Genomic DNA, 20,508 nt, shown 5'->3' with positions numbered 1-20,508 from the left:
TTTAGTATCTCGTTAAATTATCTGTTGCCTGGTGATTTTAGTGTTTTTAATTAATCCTACCGAGACGGTCGTAAAATAAAGGTAACCGGTAGTTGGCACACTACTACTCATGACACAATCGCAGTGCAGTTAAAGTTCTATTCTTATATATTTTATTTCTATTGTAGCACTACGTGCATGATTCTACATAAACGATTGTTCCCTGCATAGTAACAATAAGGTTTTGTGCATAATTCTTCCTAATAACATTAAAGACTAGACTAGATGCTAGATTTATGGCTGACGAAGCGGTGCTGCTGTATTAAAGCCATTAGTAATTCTTGTTAAATTGTAATTGGAAATACTGCTATGATCATTCTACGAGCGACTGAGTTAGTTTAATTAGGTGTCTACGTACTCCAAACCTTGCATCACAAAGTATTACCCATTCATGTTAATTCCCACATCAGTTCTACTTGATTGCTCTAAGAAGTTTAAATAAATAACTGCCCCTTAACGTGCTCGAAACACGCGATTGGCCAGCTCTAACAATTTACACCTTGATTGGTATCTGTGGTGGATTTATGGGAGCGTTTTTTCAAAGTTAACTCACCACTGGAGGCGTTTTCCGAGGCGAACAGCGGGGCGGCGTTGTAATCTGAAAAGAAAATACCAAGTTGTAAAATCGGTATACATTACACGTACCCAATAAACCTTTTGCTTTGAAAATAGTTCAAAACGAAAACAGAATCGACATTCAGCATTTAAAATCTGATCTTAGTTTGGTATTGATGATAGCTGTAGGTAAGGTACCTAATACAAACCGTCAATTTCCTCACCAATGCCTAACATGCCCAATATTGCCTGCCATAAAAATGTCTATCCCTAATTATGTACTAATAATGGGAAATCGCGATCGATATATTGAGCATTGCGTTGAATTTTCGAGTAAGCGCGATACAATTATTAGGCTGTAGCGCCTGTAGCTAAGAGAAAACGAGACGGACAACAGTGCGCGAAACACAGTTGAAGTAAGAAACTAGATGACGAAATCAACGTTTAAACGAGTCAACGTTTGCACTCCTAGTTTAAGTAAGTTAACGAATTCAACTAGTCACCTGACTCAATCACTTTTTCAACTAGTTGACGACATCAACGTTGTTTCATTTCCCCACCCACCACTATACTGTAGTGCTACTTGCTCAGTTCATCTATGGCACTCGCTAGAAATTGAATGAAGTTCCCCAAAAAATCATGCACAATTTACTTTCCAGCAAAAATAAACGGTTATCCATCGTATTTCCGAACACCAAGGAACTTAAAGAAGCCGGAAATTCGAATACCTAGTTTTTATTCGCTACTCGATCACGGTAGTAAATGCAATCTATCGAACTAATGGCCGATAAGGTTTCCACCGAGTCTCGTCACGTTTCAAAGTGGAACGGATGGCGTCGCGTAGAGCGGGAAGCGTGGCGAAGGCCGCGAGGTAAACGACACTGCGCTTACGCAACGCTGCGTGTAAACTGTAACCTATAACATGGCCTCATTGGCCTAGAGGTCTAGGTTTCGAAAACTGGTAGACGGTGATAGGTCTAACTCGGCACAGGGTACATGACACTGCTCTCGCTAAGGGAGCATCTGCGGAGTTCTCGTCTGTCAGCTATATATTTATAGGACACCATCATGTCAGATCTTTTAATGATATAGGAGCAAACGAGCAGACGAATCACCTGATTGTAAGCAATTATCATCGCCCATGGACACCTGCAACACTAGAGGGGTTGCAATTGTGTTGCCGGCCGTTAAGATGGGAATACACTCTTGACGGTTAGATCTATGAAAACGTATAATGTCGCTGTCACGTCTAGGCTTCGAGGAGGCAGTAACGGTCGTATAGATTGTGTTTTGTAGGTACTTACTTACTTCCGAAACACCCAAGCATACCGCGCAAAAGGTTGACTGGCGATCTTGTGAAGGTTAAGCAAATTTGCTGATTATTAGCGGTACGACTACTTTTGCTGAAAAAGTGCGACGGTACGTGTACAATTATTTGCGTTTGCTGGCTTTTTTTAAGTAAGAGAATAGAAATAGGTAATTTATTCGTAAGCACAAATACAGAAGTGAAAATAAAGCAAAAGAGAAACACATAGGAAGGACAAAGTGTCACGGAATTTCAGCATGATGCTAGCGACTTCCAATGCTGTTCTTCCGAAAATTTAAGAAAACTGTCCAGAATTAAATGCAATGTTTTGGAAAATTAATAATGGATATGACCTTTGTAATCGAAAAATGTTCGCCATATAACTATTAACCATGGCTAATGATCAGTTGTTTATGCTCGAACGCGCCCAGGATATAAAACTTTTCGCATCGTTAATTGCCACCTTCACGTCCGTGCCATGGCACGAAGATGTTTAGATAGTAGCGGAGTGACGTGCAAAGCGTTAATTTCGTTTACCATTATCTTCATTGTCTATAGCAGTGGTTCCTAACCTGGGGGTAAAACTGGTATTTTACGGGGTTAATAAGCTAACCTAATATAACAATACAACAAACGTACACGTTTTATTTTTTTATTACCATTGGGAGGAGGGGTAAAATCAGGTTCCCTAGTTAGTCATAGGGGTGACCGGACTGAAAAGGTTAGGAACCACTGGTCTATAGGTTTTGTAACATCTACTTGTAGGTAAACTTCTTTAACCGTTAAATGCATGATTTTTTCTTTTTGCCCGAAATTAATATATGTATGTATCACATAATTGTTTGCCGTTTCTAGGAAAAATAGTAAAAAAAAATATATCATCGATTTTCACTGCGAAATCAGTGTTAAAAGTTGCATAGGCTAAATCATATTTTTGGAAATATATAGCTATTAGTAAAGGGATACTTATAGGAAAAATCTTAACGGCCATCAGAAAGGTACACGTAGGTACACTATTTATGATGTTCCTATGATAAAGTTTGTAAATACTTATAAAATAATTACAAACCCCGAAAAATTTGCCCAAAATCACATACTAAAAATCATCAAGTTCCAGGTTTTTCCAAGTTTTCCGACATTTCGTCTATAAACAAATGTAATTTTTATAAATTAAAATACCTTCTGCGTAAATTTATGTAATAATTCGAAAAAAATATTAGTTTTACTATTGAAATAATATACAGGAACAAATAGAATTTGTTTAACCCTTAATCTGTGAGCTGTCTAATGCTTTACATTTGGCAACACTATGCATTTAAGGGTTAAAATAATCATAACAAACATTACGCAATCTAGTTGAACCTTTAAGTACCTTTCTTTCTGTCATTGGGATAAGGCTAAAACTGTATACATGTTTGTAACAGTGACTGTCTATTGTTACGAGATTAAGCTGCGTCGCCTACGCGGATTAGGGCAAGCCCTACGAACGTCCGTCCGTCGTGTGCGATGGTTCGTAACGAATGAATGACAAAATGGTTTTGTTTTTGTTTTGCCATTCATGTTCATGAGGGACGCACAGAAATTCGATTTGAGTAGTAAAATTTTATATGAAAACCCCACCTCCTTATAAAACATCAAACAACAAAAATGCGGTAATTATAATGTTGATTACAAATATCGATCCGAAACAATATGCACCATTAAATTTTTCACATACCTATTCAATTTTGTATTCATTTTATGTATTTACATATTTATATAATATGAAAGATACTATACATACTAACGAGAAAATATACATATATGTATCAAAGCAAAACGTAGAAAGAAGAAAGTGCCATGAAATAGTAACATCTCATCTTTCTGGCATACTTATGTATTTTTTTAACTGAATACCTACTAATTTTCGTCTGGGACTAAACGGAATTGTTTTTATTCAAATTAAACAAATCTAACAAAAATCAATTAAACTAAGAACTAAACAAAATAAACTAAAACTACCTACCTAAAAAGTAAAAGCCTACAAATAGAAAATTGGCCCCAGTTGGCCCCAGGTCTGTCTGTGCCGTCCGGTAGGGTGCCCAGAAGGCTGGCGGCGTTGCCGCGCTGAACGGCAACGCCAATGCGTTGGACGAGGTAAGCTCCAGCCGGTCACCGGTTGCGTCTATAAGGCGCTTGGCCAACTCCATAACTAATTATATTGCTTTTATTCAACTGTCCAAAGTCCAAACTCAAAGTAACTTCACGCTGTCTACTTTCAACATTACCATTTTGTTACGAAGTGTCAGACTGACACACTGATCGGGTATTCAGTGAATCGTCTACGATAATGCTGGCAACACTCACTGCATGCAGATTCCCGTCTACACACACAGCCAAGCGCGCACATATGACTGTGGGCATAAATTATTTACACTCACACAACGAAACATTATACACGTGTGGGTTCGCGGCCTCTTTACATGCCTACAAACTTAGCTCTAAACGATGTATGTAGACGAGTTATTCTCGGCGTTAGTAACAGTTTTTGTTGGAATTTCCTAATGTTATTGTCTCGGATTTCTGGCGGTCTAGCACGAGTTGCGTTCTCGCGCGCGACTCCATACATCTAAAGTCTATTTTTTTATTCGGTAGACTGAAATGACAGTTCATAGTATGAACATAAAATGTCATTTCATACTATGAAATGTCATTTTAGTCTACCGAATAAAAAAATAGACTTTAGCGCGACTTCAAGTATGGACTCGCGTGCGAGACCGCCTGAAACAGTAGGTTTAGATAGATTGAGGCATACAAAAGGGGTAAAAAACAATAATGGAAATAACATCTCAGTATTTTGCAAATACAATTACATAAGAAGTGCTCTGAGCCTGTATTCATTATTCTTGCCCCTGCTCCCGGAAATGTTCGCAAAATATATTGGAGAAGAAAAGCGTTTCTGCGTAAACGTAAAGCCAATTAAGCTAGTAAATTATTCAAGCAACGAGTAAACAATCTTTTAAGGGATTTGTATCTAAAACCAAGAGAAATTATCCTTACAACATTAATGTATTCTTTACGCATTTGTCAGACCGGACTTCCTAGTCTTGGTTACTTATACTTTCCGATCATATTTAGGTACGTGTTATAAATATGATTTATGACTGAACTTATGCCCACAACAGCAAAATAATTATTTCCATTTAATTCCATGAAATCAAAACCGTACCGAATCAAAATATACTAAACTTAATGTTTTGTGAATCACGTTTAATTATCAAAAATGTAAAATTAAAAAAAAAAACAGAATAAGCAACAACAAAAACATGGCGCTAGTGCAGGGTGGAGGTAGACGGGCTAGGTATGGCTGCACCGTCATTGAGACCGAAGAAATGTTGGATGTGTTTGAATTTGTGCCGTGTCCCACGGATACACATGCTGGTGGCTCGGATTATTGAAATCATAATTTTGGATCTCAGCCAACCCATTACTACGTTAAGGGATCTGTCAATTTGCTTTCGGATCTTAAACTTAATGTTGTTGCCATTCGTATTACCACAATACGAGTGCAATAAATAAAAGTTGATTGCATTTTTAAAATGCTTGTCGACCCTTTAAAAGCCAGTTATGGATGATAGTGTGATAACCTGATAACTAGGCCATAAAACCTGTCTCTTTGATAACCTTTGACTTGTTGGCTCGAATTTTGTCTGTCTGGCCCGACAAAGACTTTCCACAGTCAGTTTACACTTTTACAGAGATGCATGTTACGCAGTGTAATATGAAGGATACATATTTTGATATCTACTTTTAGTACACGACGCGAATAGTTTGTCTGGTTTATTTGCACAGACCAAAACAAAATGGTATCAATCCTGATAAATGCCTATACCTACTGCTTATTCTAATTAAAGGTCAAACACTTCATATTATGTTCCTGGTTTTATTTATAAACTAATTACAATGAATCATAACAGTACTTAATAAATAAACAGATTTTAGATCATAATTACTGTTCAATAATTCAAAGCACGGTTACAATTAAATAACATTCTTGACTACAAAAATAATTGCCTTAGATTAGAGTAGCAACGAGTACATGTACCTACGTAGGTACCTAAACGTACTAATTTCGTTTATAACTAATCTAAGTGCCTACTTTACTTATCATTAATTCGTGCCATAATATCCTGAAACTTAATAAGAAACAATTCTCAACCTAAGTCTGGAAGGAAGTACGTACGCATTCGCATTTTGTTATTCTTGACCTACGGCAAGCAGAAATGCCCGAGTGACCGAACTGCAGGCCTCGCATACGTCTGTGTGCATATTACGCATGCATATTATGTGCATAATAGCCGCACGCAAGCTCCCTTAGGTACTCTCCCTCTTTATGTAAGGAGCTAGGGTTGGCGCAAGCCACACGACGACAACAACGTGTTGACGGGCGTGAAATTGATAAAGCGTCTCAAACTCGATAAACCACTTGGAATTGAGACTAATAAAGAGCTTAATTGTGAATAACTGGGCCATTCCCAATCGCTTGTTTTCAGCAGCTCCCTGAGAGTGAAACAATATTTCCCAGTTATCAATTATAATCATTTAAAAACATAAATTGATGTCTAGAATGAAATTTTCTTGATACTTCTCAACGAATTTCTTTGTTTTAGATCGGTTGCGTAGTATTTACTTTGAGGTGTAGATTTTCATAAGATGCCTACAACAAGTAAAGATGAAAATTAAACGCTAGATGTTGCCTAACTTTGCATTCGATTTTTATCATGCATGCCTCTTAATCAAGGAAACACTTTTCTGAATGAATCTTCTTTTAGAAAAATGCCATTGCATGTTGCCTGACCTTTCCCTCTAAATCCATTCCCGTCACAACAGAATCTCCCCATACAAAGAAATCGATAATGCTAAACTAACCTTCCCCTAGAATGCACGCGCACTCGTTAAAGACTGCCTCAACATTCGCGCACCTTGTGACCTAGGTACCCTGGCAACCCTGTTCCCCCTCCCCAGGGGAGGAGGGAGGGAGTCCTGACCACGCACAACGCGTCCCTGCGCGACGCTATATTTAGCGCGGAGAAATGCAGTATTGAACGGCGGCGAGGGTTTACGATTTATGGCAGTTTGTCATAAGGCCGCGGAATTTTAGACTAGATCTCGAAAATGTGGGGATTTTGGTACAATACAGGTTAATTTACTTTCTTTCTGATACCTTTTCAATTTTCATAGGAGTAACTACATACACAGATTTTGGTCCCGGCGGAAACAATGACAAACATTAGATACAAACCGAATTAGACTTGTAGAAAATAATAGGAGAAACTAAGCGAATTTATTTATATATGTACCTATTTACTTTACAAACACATAGTTAATTCTACTCCTAGCTTGTTTACATGCCTTATAGTTAAATATCTAAGAGAATGAAGAGATAAAGCTTTCTATTGAGTTTCCCATGGAACCCTTATTTGACCATGCGCAACTATCCAAAGCATAATTTCACTAAATAACATGCCATTGAAAACGAGCCGCGGACAAGTACCCTATTCTGATTACAGGTTGTCCGTGTAAATATTTTTATGTTATTTTCTTTGAACACGCAATGAGACCCATTCTACTGTGCTAATTCAAAAGGGTGTAAGAGAACTAGTTCTTACAATGATCTTACACATGTTTTCGTTCATAAAAACGTTTGACGAACGCGCCTTAACCGTGAAATGGAATATCATTTAGTAATCAAATTAAACTGTTATTTTGATGTTCTTTGTTAGATGGTAGGTTATATCAAAAGACTTTGCTGCCTTTACATCATAAACGCCAGGGAAAAATACACTTGTATGTTATTACGCCATTGTTGTGCCAACATTGTATTGGAGTAGGAAATGGTGACATTGAACTGTGAGAATAACTATACGTTTATTTCCTTGGGGAGTCTACTTGCCGTGTTATTTGAAAACCAATATTGTTTCATTCCAGTTTGATAGCATTTGAAAATACGCTATATTATAGACTTTCAACCCTAACAACTTAAGCTATAAGTACTTTCGCTTAGTTGCAAACTGATCGATACCCAAGTTATTTACTTAGGATATATGTTCAAGTTTATGTAACCAAGTGTATGAAGGTGTCATCGTTTGTAGGCGTAACCGCAGCCCTATCCCTTCACCCCCTTGGCTCTTGCCTACATACAAATATTTTTGTACGGGAAGCTTGTGGCAATCGATACATGATTTGCGTTACAATGTGAGTATGAATAATGCAATGATTTTATCCACCAAAAAGTATGTCTGATTTTACAATTGGTGCCGTGTTCAGGATTATTTAAATTACGAAATAAGTCACATAATACGCTAAATCATACAGTAAAATACATGAAAAAGGAGACGAAGAAGATTTTAGCATTCCTTTTAATTTGTTTCACTATGAAATATAAATGTAATAAATAACTAAAATAAAAAAAAGATTTTACAGTACTAGTTAATGTGACAAAAGTCTTGATAATGAGTTCTAAAATTCTAAAGCATCTACAAAACAATAACGAGTGAAACGTACATCATACTTTCAAATGAGAAGTTTCACTGCAGATAAGCTTTCTGCGAAAGAGAAACCGGACGACGCGGCGGAAAATCAAGAAAAACTTGTACGTGGAGTTGATGTAGAGGATATTGCAACAAGCGCACACCAGTAAATCGATAATAGGAAGCCCTCAGACTAGTTCAGCAGTGCGTGCGAGCGACCTATACACCTACTACACGCCGCCGCGCCGCATGCAATGCGGGCTATATATAAAAGTGTACAGAATCCGCCGCGTTCCTGCCTGCGCCGCGCCGAACGGAACTTATGGCGCAACGACAACGTCTACAATTGCTTGTTCAGAGAAAATAACCGGTTACGATTCAGACTCAAGCCATACTCAATCTAATAGCCCTCGCTTTAAGTCTGAAACTAAACTGGCGGGTTGCCCGTTGTAGGCTGTTTATAAATGGAGTGGCAGCATAATAACACAGCTAGGTGCATTCTCGCTGCAATTTCGCTCTCGGTCGGGCTGTGTGTTTGTGGCGCGCTGAAGATCAGGGCTAACGATCGGCGTGCTTTCCCCGTCTCGCTCGCACACGCAGCCAGTCGCCGCCAGTCTAGCTTGTCTAGCAAAAGAAACTCTACGACTTTATCCGACAGCGACGCCCAGAGGCTTTTGTGCGTTTTCCATGTTTATGTTTATAGGAGAACACGTACAAGGGTTGCTTTGAATGCCGGTTGCTACAGTCTGAAAGAGGTGCATCGTCGCAGAATTATAATCACGGTACCTACTCCGCGATGTTGCTATTACCGAGGAATGCAGCATCGAGCGCGATATGAAAGTGTTTTTAGATTACACGTCGAAAAGTTTTCTGCGCGGCCAAATTTAGTCGGAGTCCAGTAAAATTTCTCCAAAAATATTTCGCTCGGTATTTCCTAAATGGGCCATCGCAATACTCGTAAAATAACAGCGTGCCAAGTTGCCAACGTCAGTCCAAGATAAATAGCCTCAGTCAGCACTGCCGCTCTGTAAATATTGTTTCACAATTTGTTATATCTCGGTTTAAATAATCTGAGCAGTTTTGTTAAGCCAAATAATTCTAAAATCAAGACGGTCTGGAGAGCAAAGATGTTTATTTGGTTTAAATTTGGTGCATTTTTGTTTTTGACCTCAATTTTTACTTCATTTACATAAAGTGTTCAACTTAATATCAGGAGGATACATACTCGTAATTGATGCATCATCACTTGGTCGACGTTTTATTATGATATAATTTAGGTTAAACATCAGCTTAAACTAAATATTAATAAAGAGAAATAATACTACAATCAACTATTTTCCAAAAGGTAAATCAGGAATCTAATTCTCTTTTAAGTTTTTACCTATTCCGAGTCGATTTTGTGAAAGCATAGGGAAGTTTCAGCAGTTAGTGAAGTTATTTTTATTAGAACCTTGAACAACGGGGGCTGAACAAGAACGGTATCTGGGAGTTTACTTAAACTTCCTATTCAGTTTCACTAACTTTGATGAACCCGTATATTTTGCTTTTATATTTGGAAAACGAAATTCTGTCGTTTTATTAATACTATATGCGGGTCGATTGATGTAAACTTCTTCGTAAGACCTCATGTACCTATTGTTTTCTAAACAACAAACACAGTTTATTCATCATTACAATTATTACATGTTTACACAACAATATTTAGATATTTTTTTTTACGATTAACATCAGTCATTTGCTACCAGATTGTGATTCGTATTATGGGAACAGTGGAAACATATGAGTATAGTTTCGTATTAAATTTATGAGTTTTAAATTATCTACATTAAATCTTGTTGGCATATAGTATACCAATTTGAATTCTATAATTCTAGTCCACTGTGGACGAGCTAGAACTAGAAGACTACATAGTTTTCCCATAGGTAATGATGTCAATAGTAACAAGCGGCACAGAAATTAAAAATAGGTGATTGTACATATGTAGACACATTTTAGGCTACGAATACTAGGTATATTCCGTATATTATATAAGTGATGCCTATGGGTACTATTATTGATTCAATTAACGGTGACCCGAGTACTTGAGAGGACGCTCAACTATTGAGGTGCCACTGCTTTCAATGCACCGGACGTCAATAAAAGGCCACTCAAATCTATCATAGTCCTATTACATCATAACACGGAGTCTATGTTTATATAGGATCAAATCAAGCGACAACAGCGTTATCAGCGACATACTTTTACAAACGGTTTTGCACTTTTTGATAATAGTCTCTCTATCGATATGTTCGATACAGAAGATAGATGAAAACCGGACGCTTCGTGAAGTACGAAAAAACCTTTCAGACAGAAATAAATATGAAGATCAGAAGGAAGTCTAAAAAGGAAATTTTCGCATTGCCGAAAACCCTCAACACAACGCCCGCAAACCGAATAAGACTTCAATCGGATGCTCCGTAGAAAAGTAGTCAAAGATAAATTCATAAATTTAAACCTTATCAAAAAAGGATAAAGTACATTATACTCTACATTTTATATTACTGACTGTATAAGTGAACAAAGGCAGGCACCGGACGAGCGCAAATAAGTCTGTGTCGGAATTCGGGAATCGGTCGGCGTATGTCTATACGGAAGATTGAAAATCGAAGTAATTAAAGAGGTCACAAAGCGATGACATCTATTTAAAGGAGATTGAGAGTTAAAGGTACTTAGTAAGTATTTCTGAGTTTAAGTTCACAAAGGCAGCGCACGCTAGACGCCGCGCGCTGATAACGTGACTCAGTCGCCATTACGCTGTGATTTAAGAAAACGGAGTGACGTGCGACTGCGAATTTGGCTGGCGTATTACAACGATGGCGTAACGGGAAATACTATATTTACCTTCGGGCACGTGTTTCTAGCTGAATGGGGGCAGGCCTTGCCCTTGAACTCGAGGGGAACGCACGCCACGCACCGCCCAAACGGCCCAGGGTTGCGGGCTTTCCCGGGTTAGGCAAAAACTTGTTTATCAAACGCGTAAGTCGCTTAGCGTGACGGTAATGTGAAAATATGTAAAGAGAACGTGCGATTTATATATTTACCATTTTTGTTGTTTACTTTTACTTATGGTCACTTCACAAAAAGCATTCACACAATGTCATGAACATCTGCCCTAGGGAAAAAAGAGAGCAAATACGAGGACACGGATTAAAAAAGGCTGTTTTAGCGTTGAAGAGCTATCGTGGTATTGAAAGTAGTTGAGAGTATTTTGCGTAAATAGTTAGTCGTTTTGAGCTCGTTCTTATTAACGGCTACCTACAGTCTTACACAGCCACGAAAAACGTTGTCACCCTACCTGACAGTCCTGACACTGTTTTTACAGTCTGTAATAGACTTTAAGGCCAATGACGATGACTTAACTTTTTCATTTTGATTAACACTGTTTAGTTTAATCTCAAAAACAAAACGAAATAAGTGATCTCTGAACATCAAAAGAAAACGATAGAACGTATCGCTTTCACTCCCAAGCACCGTTTTAAAAATTCTCTAAACATTTTGAAAGAATGGAATTCTCAATCTTAAGTGGCAAAGGGGCCTGCTTGGCTTTGTCGCGGCCAGTCGGCAACCCTAACCCCTCCCCCCTACCCTACTTCCCCGTGATCAATATTAGCTTCCTACTTACACAGTTTCCGGCTTACACGTGCCTATTTTTGCCGACGTTGGCTGACATGGTTCGAGAGGAAGCAGTTTTGAAGATTTTACGAAAAATTTATAAGGGTACGGCTGACCCTGCGGTTTGCTCTAGTTTCGTTTGGGACACCGTGTATGTGTCGCGTAAAATTGTGACTGGGTCAGATCAGATCATCAGAACTTTAATATCAAGGGCATAAGAGACTACGCGCCTCTAACCCAAGTCATTTCAAAATTGCTTTTTTAAGTCTTACCATTTTAACCTGTAAACAAAAGACAATTTTTCTCCAGCTTATCCGTCAGATAAAGAGGACTTCGAGGCTTTACATTTGTTCTAGTTTTTGGATATGTGTTTGCGAACTTTACCTCCCTGGAAGTTTGAGATTCCGAAGCTTTTCCGAGTTAACGTCTTTCGAAAATTTGTGATTCACAGATGCCGAGTTATTTTGAGAGAGTTGAGATGTTTTCGTCGAAGCGAAACTGGATCAAATTTAATATTACTTTGATTAAGCGTATAACATGTTATAATTTGACATCATACAGAAGTTCATAACAACTTTGATACGCAAAATATGCATATTAAAATGTATGTAGCAATTAGTACACTTAAATTACTTTCAGTAGTGTCAGTATGTAGTTAACCTTTGGTATGCTTAGGAGCAGATCTGCTCCATTTTTATTCAACTTAAACGTATGATATATAAATGACACATTTTTGACAGGAGCATACGAAAGGTTAAGGCAGATCTGAGAGGCTGTGTATACATCCTATCCGTCTATCTATAGGTATGTATAGAGTCTGTGCGGAAAGAGAAGAGTCGTGGCAGAAACGGGAACTAACATTTTCAATTTTATATGGCAATCAAACCTATGACACCTATCTTGTAAAAAGTAAACAAACTTCTGTCATTGTATATTTTTATTAACAAAAACCGCAAGTTTTATGTATAATATATTTTCAAAACACGATAAAACCGTATATAAAGCCACAAAGAAAATTATATTTAACATTGTTCGGTTTTGTCAGCGGGAAGAATCGGCTAAAAGCCGACTATCGACTTACAAAAATTCGCGGAACGTGTTTCCGCTATTCACGGGTATTGATGTTGTATTTAATATTCAATAATTACCTATTTAATAAGCCGCCTAAGTAACTTGTCTCCGGTACATAATCAGTAAGTATATTCATTGAAAATATATTCATTTTTATAAATATGCAGGTCATTCATGATTTTTAAAATAACTGGCAAATAGTCTTGATACTTGCCATTTTATGCATATTTATATGTAATTTTTTTTTCAGGATTGAGTAAAAGTATCTACGGTATCTCGAATAAAAGACCGAAGCTAGCTCAAACATAAGTGACATTTTAATTCAGACTTCGATTACAAAAAATAAAACGTTTTGTAATAAAATATTTCTTTATTTGTAAGTTCGTTTACTAGGTTCTGTTAGTTACGAAAGTTTGTGGTTACGAAATTATATTTCATATTTAGCAGTGACTTTTCGGCGAAGTAAAATATCGTGAGATGAGAGAACCGGACATACCCCAATAAGGCCTACCTACCTACTTATGCTCTATTTTTATATCCCAGATAGTAAAATTACAGTTCTATTGCCTAATTTCTACCCGATCTACCCGGTTTTGTATTAAAATAACTGTTTGACTGCACAGATTAGGCAGTACATAAATGAGACTCTATCTTGTTTGGTACTAAAATGACAGTTGTATTGGGCAGATTCTTAACTAGTTTTAGCAGTTTTGTCAATCGCACTGTCACTTTTTAGTATCAGAGACATAAAAACAAGAGTGTGTATTAAAACGAAAACTAGTGCCTGCGCTAAATTAAAGGATTGAGTTGACGAGCCGACACAACCACAAGGCTCCGTTTAGAAAGCCGTGGCAAAAAACCGGAACAAAAGGGATTCAAGTATCACGACCTCTAGTGTCGTACTATAATCACGTGACCAGTGTTGTCAGCATAGCAAAAACCATAAAATAGCACTGGCGCGCCCTCAAATCCCACGACTCTTCTCTTTCCGCACAGACTCTAGTGTATGTGTGACTCATCGAAAAGAGCAAGACCGAATAGATTTTCCTGTAATACGCTTTAATATATTACGAATTTATAATATGCGATCATAACCCTATCAAAAGCATACGTCTATCGATCGGGCTTAAGAGGGGTTAGCATGTCTCGCTGATTTTTGCAACGGATTATAAACTAACCCCTTTATCATGCACGTGTTAACTTAGGGTGCTTGATGCACAATGCACTCAAATACATTGATTTCTCATGTCATTTGCATCATCAAGATCAACTACTCCACAAACAGTAAGTACTCGTCTACTACTAAAACATATTTGCGCGGTGTTGTCTTCATTTCACCTTTCGGGGTCGTACACTAGAATCGGTATTAATTAACCTACTTCAACTAAAATTGTATTTTTACGAAAACTGTCAACAGATAGATACCAAGGTGGCGTTAAAAAATATGCTATTTATCCGAATGACCACATTGCTAATTTAACTTTTACACATTATCACCGGTCAAAGTTCGTCCGTCGTCTTCATACGGTCTGTTTTTGCTTGATCCCAAGTTTGATTGTGTTCTTTTTGCATTTGTTTACGACTAGAAAAAAACTATTTCCGTTGTTTCAATTCTGTTTAAAGGGTGCCATGTCACGCGAACTTGTCGTGTGTTATATTGTGAGTTACGTAACGTGTAGTAGTATTTTATAAACGTGGGGTAATCCTTCCAATGGTCAGCGATCAATAGTTTACTACAGTTACTACGGTGGCGTCGTTCAGTTGCTATGGATGAACAATACGCTTGGGATATGGGCAATATGGATATGAATAGCGTTTAAGCATATTCTGAACATTTATGATATTTTAAATTTGTTGCATACTTGACAACTTCAAAATAATCAATTTGTGAATGAAGGCGGAGCGTATACCGGAATGTGCAGGATGTTATTTTTCAGTCTTGTCTAGATTATAGATTAAGTACCTATCTATATTACGACGGAAGGGACAGAAATTATTATTTACACGGTGTTTCGCATTTTCTGTCTACCAATTAAAGTTAAGTGAAATCTAACATAGATTTTTTTTTTCATTTGTCTACTAATTTAAAAAATAATACAACAAGATTTCCAAATGGCTTCTACCGGCTTTTTCACACAAGATAGAAACAACGCAACATTATAAATATCTTCGTCGTGAAGTCGTCCTACCTATTGACATTGTAGCAAGAACATGAGAATAGATCGCGGGCATTTATAACCTAAAATCACCTTGGCCGGTTTTCACATCTGCCCGTGCTGGTTCGCCGGGCAAGTGGAACGGAACGACTGCCCATTGTCAAACACCGCATTCTGCTACAGTTCTGTTTCTTGTATTGTAAACAAGACTGTCTAAGTTGGTCGGTAGATGTCGCTATACCTACTATACTTTTGTTTCTTCTATTGTTGACAGACTTCAAGTTAGCTAAGTTGGTCGCTAGATGTCGCTGTATTGAGGATTTCTATATCGTGCTAACTTCAGTGTATGATTGTGATGGTACGGTAGGTAGGTGATATTTTCTATTCTTACATATTTGAAATACACTACTTACGTAGGTTTATACAATATGTAGTTCTTATTTCAATGGCGACAATGATGTTAAACCAGGTACCTATTGATTATTTTTTAATTATTAAGTCCCGTTCTGATAAATAATAATGAGTAAAAATTGTGAAAGTTTAAATTAGTTATCTATCGATTAAAAATAGAAAGTGACTAAGTTACTGCTGCTATTTAATTCAATCATTTTCTGATTCCCATCATAAGATATAAGGTCATCAAATCAATTCTGATTCCAGTTAGATTTTGTTATAGGTAAGACGGTTACAAATACAAATTAAACAGTCAGATCAATTTAGTAATTACACATGTGTATTATGCCCACGTTAATATCATTAAGTATATGAGTTACTTAAGAATGTTAATCTAATAAATTGTTGCTTGTTGTTGTCTGTATTGTTTTCTGTAATGAGGTGTGCAATAAAGAGTATTTGTATTGTATTGTATTGTTGCTCTAAACGTTTAATAGTTTAACCTAATTCTGTGTGCCAACGTTAGTCTACAAAATTATCAGTCACGTTTCTTAACTAAATATATATGTCTGTATAAATTATAGAGTACTGGTTTCGAATACTATATAAGAACTTAAGAATCTACGCTTTATCCGTTACAAATTTGGATCAAAGTACGGACAATTACGCGGAGCGTTCCAGTTTCCTATTCCTTGTAGTGACTGCCTTTTATGTTTATTTTTATATCAGTCAACGGCCGTGCCTATTGAGCGCTCCACTGACATCGATCCTTGGCTTTAGACCTACCCGAACTAAATAGGACTTAGACGAATGACTTCTTTGTCTATTCAAAGTATTCAATCTACACGTGCAAAGGGTTTAGGAATAAAGGCTCTGGAAATCGCGAAACTGGTTAGGGTCTCGTGGCGTTTCAATGAGTTATATTTAATTTTAATATGCTGTACAATTACCCGTTGTACACAATTACGTCAACGGAGCGTGATGAAAAGGGTCCCACTAAAAGGAGTTGACGTTAGATTTATTCTGTAGTACATAGTTTGTGAAGTAATTGCGAGGAAACTGGTTGTTAAGAAATTGATCGATGCAAGTAATCGAGTGCTAGTCGTACTAAATAAAGTTTGTACTTCAAGGAAATATTAAACATTTGCTAAAAACTATTCTAACTACTGCGTTATTGGTGCCGATGGACATGGGCAAATGTAAACAAATTTGAACTAGGTACTTACTTGACATATATAACCCCACCACGTGTTTTTAATACAGAAACGTGTCAAAGCTACTCAAATAAAATCAACATGAATTCCTATTGTCAATAATTACAACGATAAAGGATAAGAATAAGGAAATAAATTAACAATTAATATAATGAAGGACTCGAATCAAGACATGCCTTCAAGTGATGAAATAAGTAAACGACGTGGACTCAACACAAACAGCATAAATCACGACCGCCATAAATATTTCCATATTTAATACTCGCATTCAGAAACAAAGGTTTTAAGCGCACAATGTTTCTTTGCTGCCAGTATTACCCAAATCGTTAATAGCACGCGGTGTTTGGTCTAGGCATTCGATCGTGTGTTGACCGGGCGATTCACCTTGAGACCGCGCCTCGCTAACCAGTATCGCCTCCTATAACCCTACCGAGAAAAGTAACGCCGTCTAGCTTCACACGTATACACTGTAACAGACGTATCTGCAGTGGTCGCGTATTCACGTTTCGTACAATGCTCAAGACCGGTCCATTCGGTTGTGGGTGAGCAAGTTGTGGAATGCATGGGACGGACCGGCATGATTCGAAACTGTGCAGCATTTTCGGTTATCAATTCGAGAACCCATTCGATCCTTTTTATAACAGTACGTTTTAACTGTTTGCCTACCATCTAATTCTATGTTTCGAGACCATTTAAATAATTCTGCGTTTGCAATAATTACCTGAGCGTGGGTTCTACTTTTTGCACATTCAATTTTGAACCAGCAATTGTTTGGTAATTCAAAATTAGTTCCTGTAATCATAGGTACGCTGTAATTTTTATGGTCGTGCCCCATTATAATGGGTTAGGTGGTTCTGTATTATCATTACGGTGTGTAGACATAGTAAAATTATCATATATGTATATTGTGTGTAAAAAGATCAAGCATGTCATTATTTCGGATTAGAAATAAAATGTACCGCAAGCGGTTATAAAATAATTAATCAATGATTGTTGTACTTATACAGTTCCCATACAAGATAACGTTTTAAATCTGCGCATTAAAACTCAGTTCTTCAATGTTTTACCTACTGGTTCCTCGTAATTCAATGCCACATTCGATTTGATCGCTAACTGGTGTTCCTTGGGCCGCGTGCCGTAGTGAGCTCGTTTTTGTCGGGTCACTGACTTCGAAATATTTCTGGTAAACCCTTACAATCTGCTTTTCGACCACATCTAATTTTGAATTAAAATTAAAATGGGTTGCATCATCTTTGCGGTTTTGTGCACCTTCCTTCTAAGAAGTATTTTGATGTCAACTTACGTGTTTAGCTGTTTAGGCTACTGCTAGTCTTACCGCCTTTCGAATAGGTACATAATCTCAAATTGATGAGTCATTGGTTAAGACTATTGCCTCGAGAAAAATAAATATTGAAGAGGTAACGTGTTAAATGTCATAACTAGGTGGCACACCACACCAGGGACCTTGTGCGAGTACCGTCGCGAAACAATCAGTAGAAACCTTATTTACTATGCCTTAAATACTAAATTCTAATGACTAATTCATCATCCAGTCGTAATCATAAAGTTAAAGTTCATTAACATATATGTGCCGAGTTGTAAGTTGTAGTGATTATTAAATACCTTCCAAATAATGACGAGGAAGTACTTGAGCTTCTATTAAAGACACGTGTAGGTTTCTTTTAAACAATAATTTCATGGTCAATTAGAATCTAACGATGCAGTTTCGGTGGACGACTTTTATGTTTGTAAAAGTGCTGAATGTAGCACCTACTTAAATGTGTAATTTAAGTTAGGTATATTACAAATGTGCCTTGCGCAGCTAGCGATAGCGTCTATTTAGCGCTATATTTTTTATGAATTAATGAATACGTTATGTAAACGTATTCAAATTGGTTGCAAACCAAATTAGAAAGTAAAATTAGTCGATAGTTAAAGGCGAACCCCTAAAAATGAAATATATTAAAGCGAAAGAAATGAAACTTCTATTTGCGAAATAGCCGAGTCAGCCGTGTAGAAGAAGCAATATAATGTTATAAACAATCACCTACATTCATCGTGGATTTGCTTTGTAAAGGTATCTTGTTTAGATATCGGCAGTATTAATAACCTGCTTTGCAAGCGTATTTCTTACCGACACTGAATAATATCTTTGTATATAAGACAACTGGTTGCTTTCCTAAACGCATATATAGCTTTTGTGTTGGTATTAAATTTAAACTTTATACAGCTTTGAGTAAGATTGCTTTTAGAATCAAACTACTCAACGAGGACATTTACAATAATAAAATTATCACGTGGCGCACTAAATATTTCTATACGGTTCTTGTATGTTTCCTTTTGAATTGAAAAGTCACTTATGATTCATTCACATGCATTCTATAGATATTTATAGGATTAAACGAACTTACCTGAAGTGAAGTTCAATCCTGATTATATGAAGTATTTATTTCTGGATAATTAACAATGTAGTACATCTCGCTCGCTTGCCAATGTACGCGAATTTAGAGCCGCCATAAAAGAAAAAATCACCAACTGTCACGATGACACTTCATATAGTTTAGAGTATTCATACACTAATTGGGAAGTAACCATGGATCCATGGTTACTCGAGGAGGGTGGGGATATCCCTTATCCAGAAATAAATACTTCATATAATCAGGATTGAACTTCACTTCAGGTAAGTTCGTTTAATCCTATAATTATATTCGTATTTATTTCTGGATAATTAACAATGTAGATGTTTAGAGAAGAGAATTAAATAATTTGTAAAAACCAAATATCTCAAAAATCTACCCAAAAACAAGCACTTGTCTTTTTGATAAGAATATACATATATATCTATATATCTATAATGGATACCTATCTCTATATATCATCAAAGGTAAACTAAACATAAGTTGCTATGAGACATCTTAAAGTAGATCAATGTTAAAATAAAAATTCTCCTTCCTATGACATGGGAATTATCAATAATAAAATTAGAGTCTGCTATTTTAATAGGTAAATACTTTGAGAATCAAAGATTTACTGTATACAAAATTTTGAACATGTAAATATATCTAATAAATAAGTATCTAACAAAAGTAGCAGACTAGTTATCTGAAGCATCCCTCCATTATATTAAAACATTAAATTCACTGGTGAGACCTGCCCTTATGATCTTTACCTTATCCAATGTGAGGCATGATAATTGTCATATGTAAAGAAAATATAGAAATATTATTACCCCCTCTTTTAGTACTAAATAGCATCTAAGTAATGTATGATATATAAATATAAAGCCTCCATAAAAGAAAGAAGACATGTGAATGGCTACTAAAATACCTTGTACTTTCTTGTTACTTGTCTAAGATACGTAAGACAAGGTTTTAAGACATTATGATGCCATATTTTTCTCTTATATTGTATTCGTTTATTCCAATAAATACATAATTTCATTTTATTAAAATTGTGTCAATAGTCATAGGTTCTGGGCATCACCCAGTAAGTAAAATCTTGACACTATTAATTTTTCTTAGCTAAGGTCTTCAAAGAGTTTTGCTATTCTAAGTAAACATAAAAATAAATGTACTAGCTATTTGTTGAAACATGAAGTAACTAACCCTGTAATC

At 36.6% G+C, this 20,508-nt stretch overlaps 1 protein-coding gene across 2 annotated transcripts in view; it reads right to left on the bottom strand.

Moving 5' to 3' along the window:
* Positions 1-20,508, bottom strand: part of LOC134648760 (ecdysone receptor) — a 360,109-nt gene that overhangs the window by 236,660 nt on the left and 102,941 nt on the right. For both annotated transcript variants that reach the window (XM_063503303.1, XM_063503302.1), the window contains one exon: positions 593-637. The gene's annotated coding sequence lies outside the window, so the exon portion shown is untranslated. The remainder of the gene's footprint in view (positions 1-592; positions 638-20,508) is intronic.

Source organism: Cydia amplana, chromosome 6 (genome assembly GCF_948474715.1).
Source record: "Cydia amplana chromosome 6, ilCydAmpl1.1, whole genome shotgun sequence".
NCBI classification, from domain to species: Eukaryota; Metazoa; Arthropoda; class Insecta; order Lepidoptera; family Tortricidae; genus Cydia; species Cydia amplana.
Note: the sequence above shows the minus strand (reverse complement) of the source record. Positions and strands in the feature narration are given on the sequence as shown.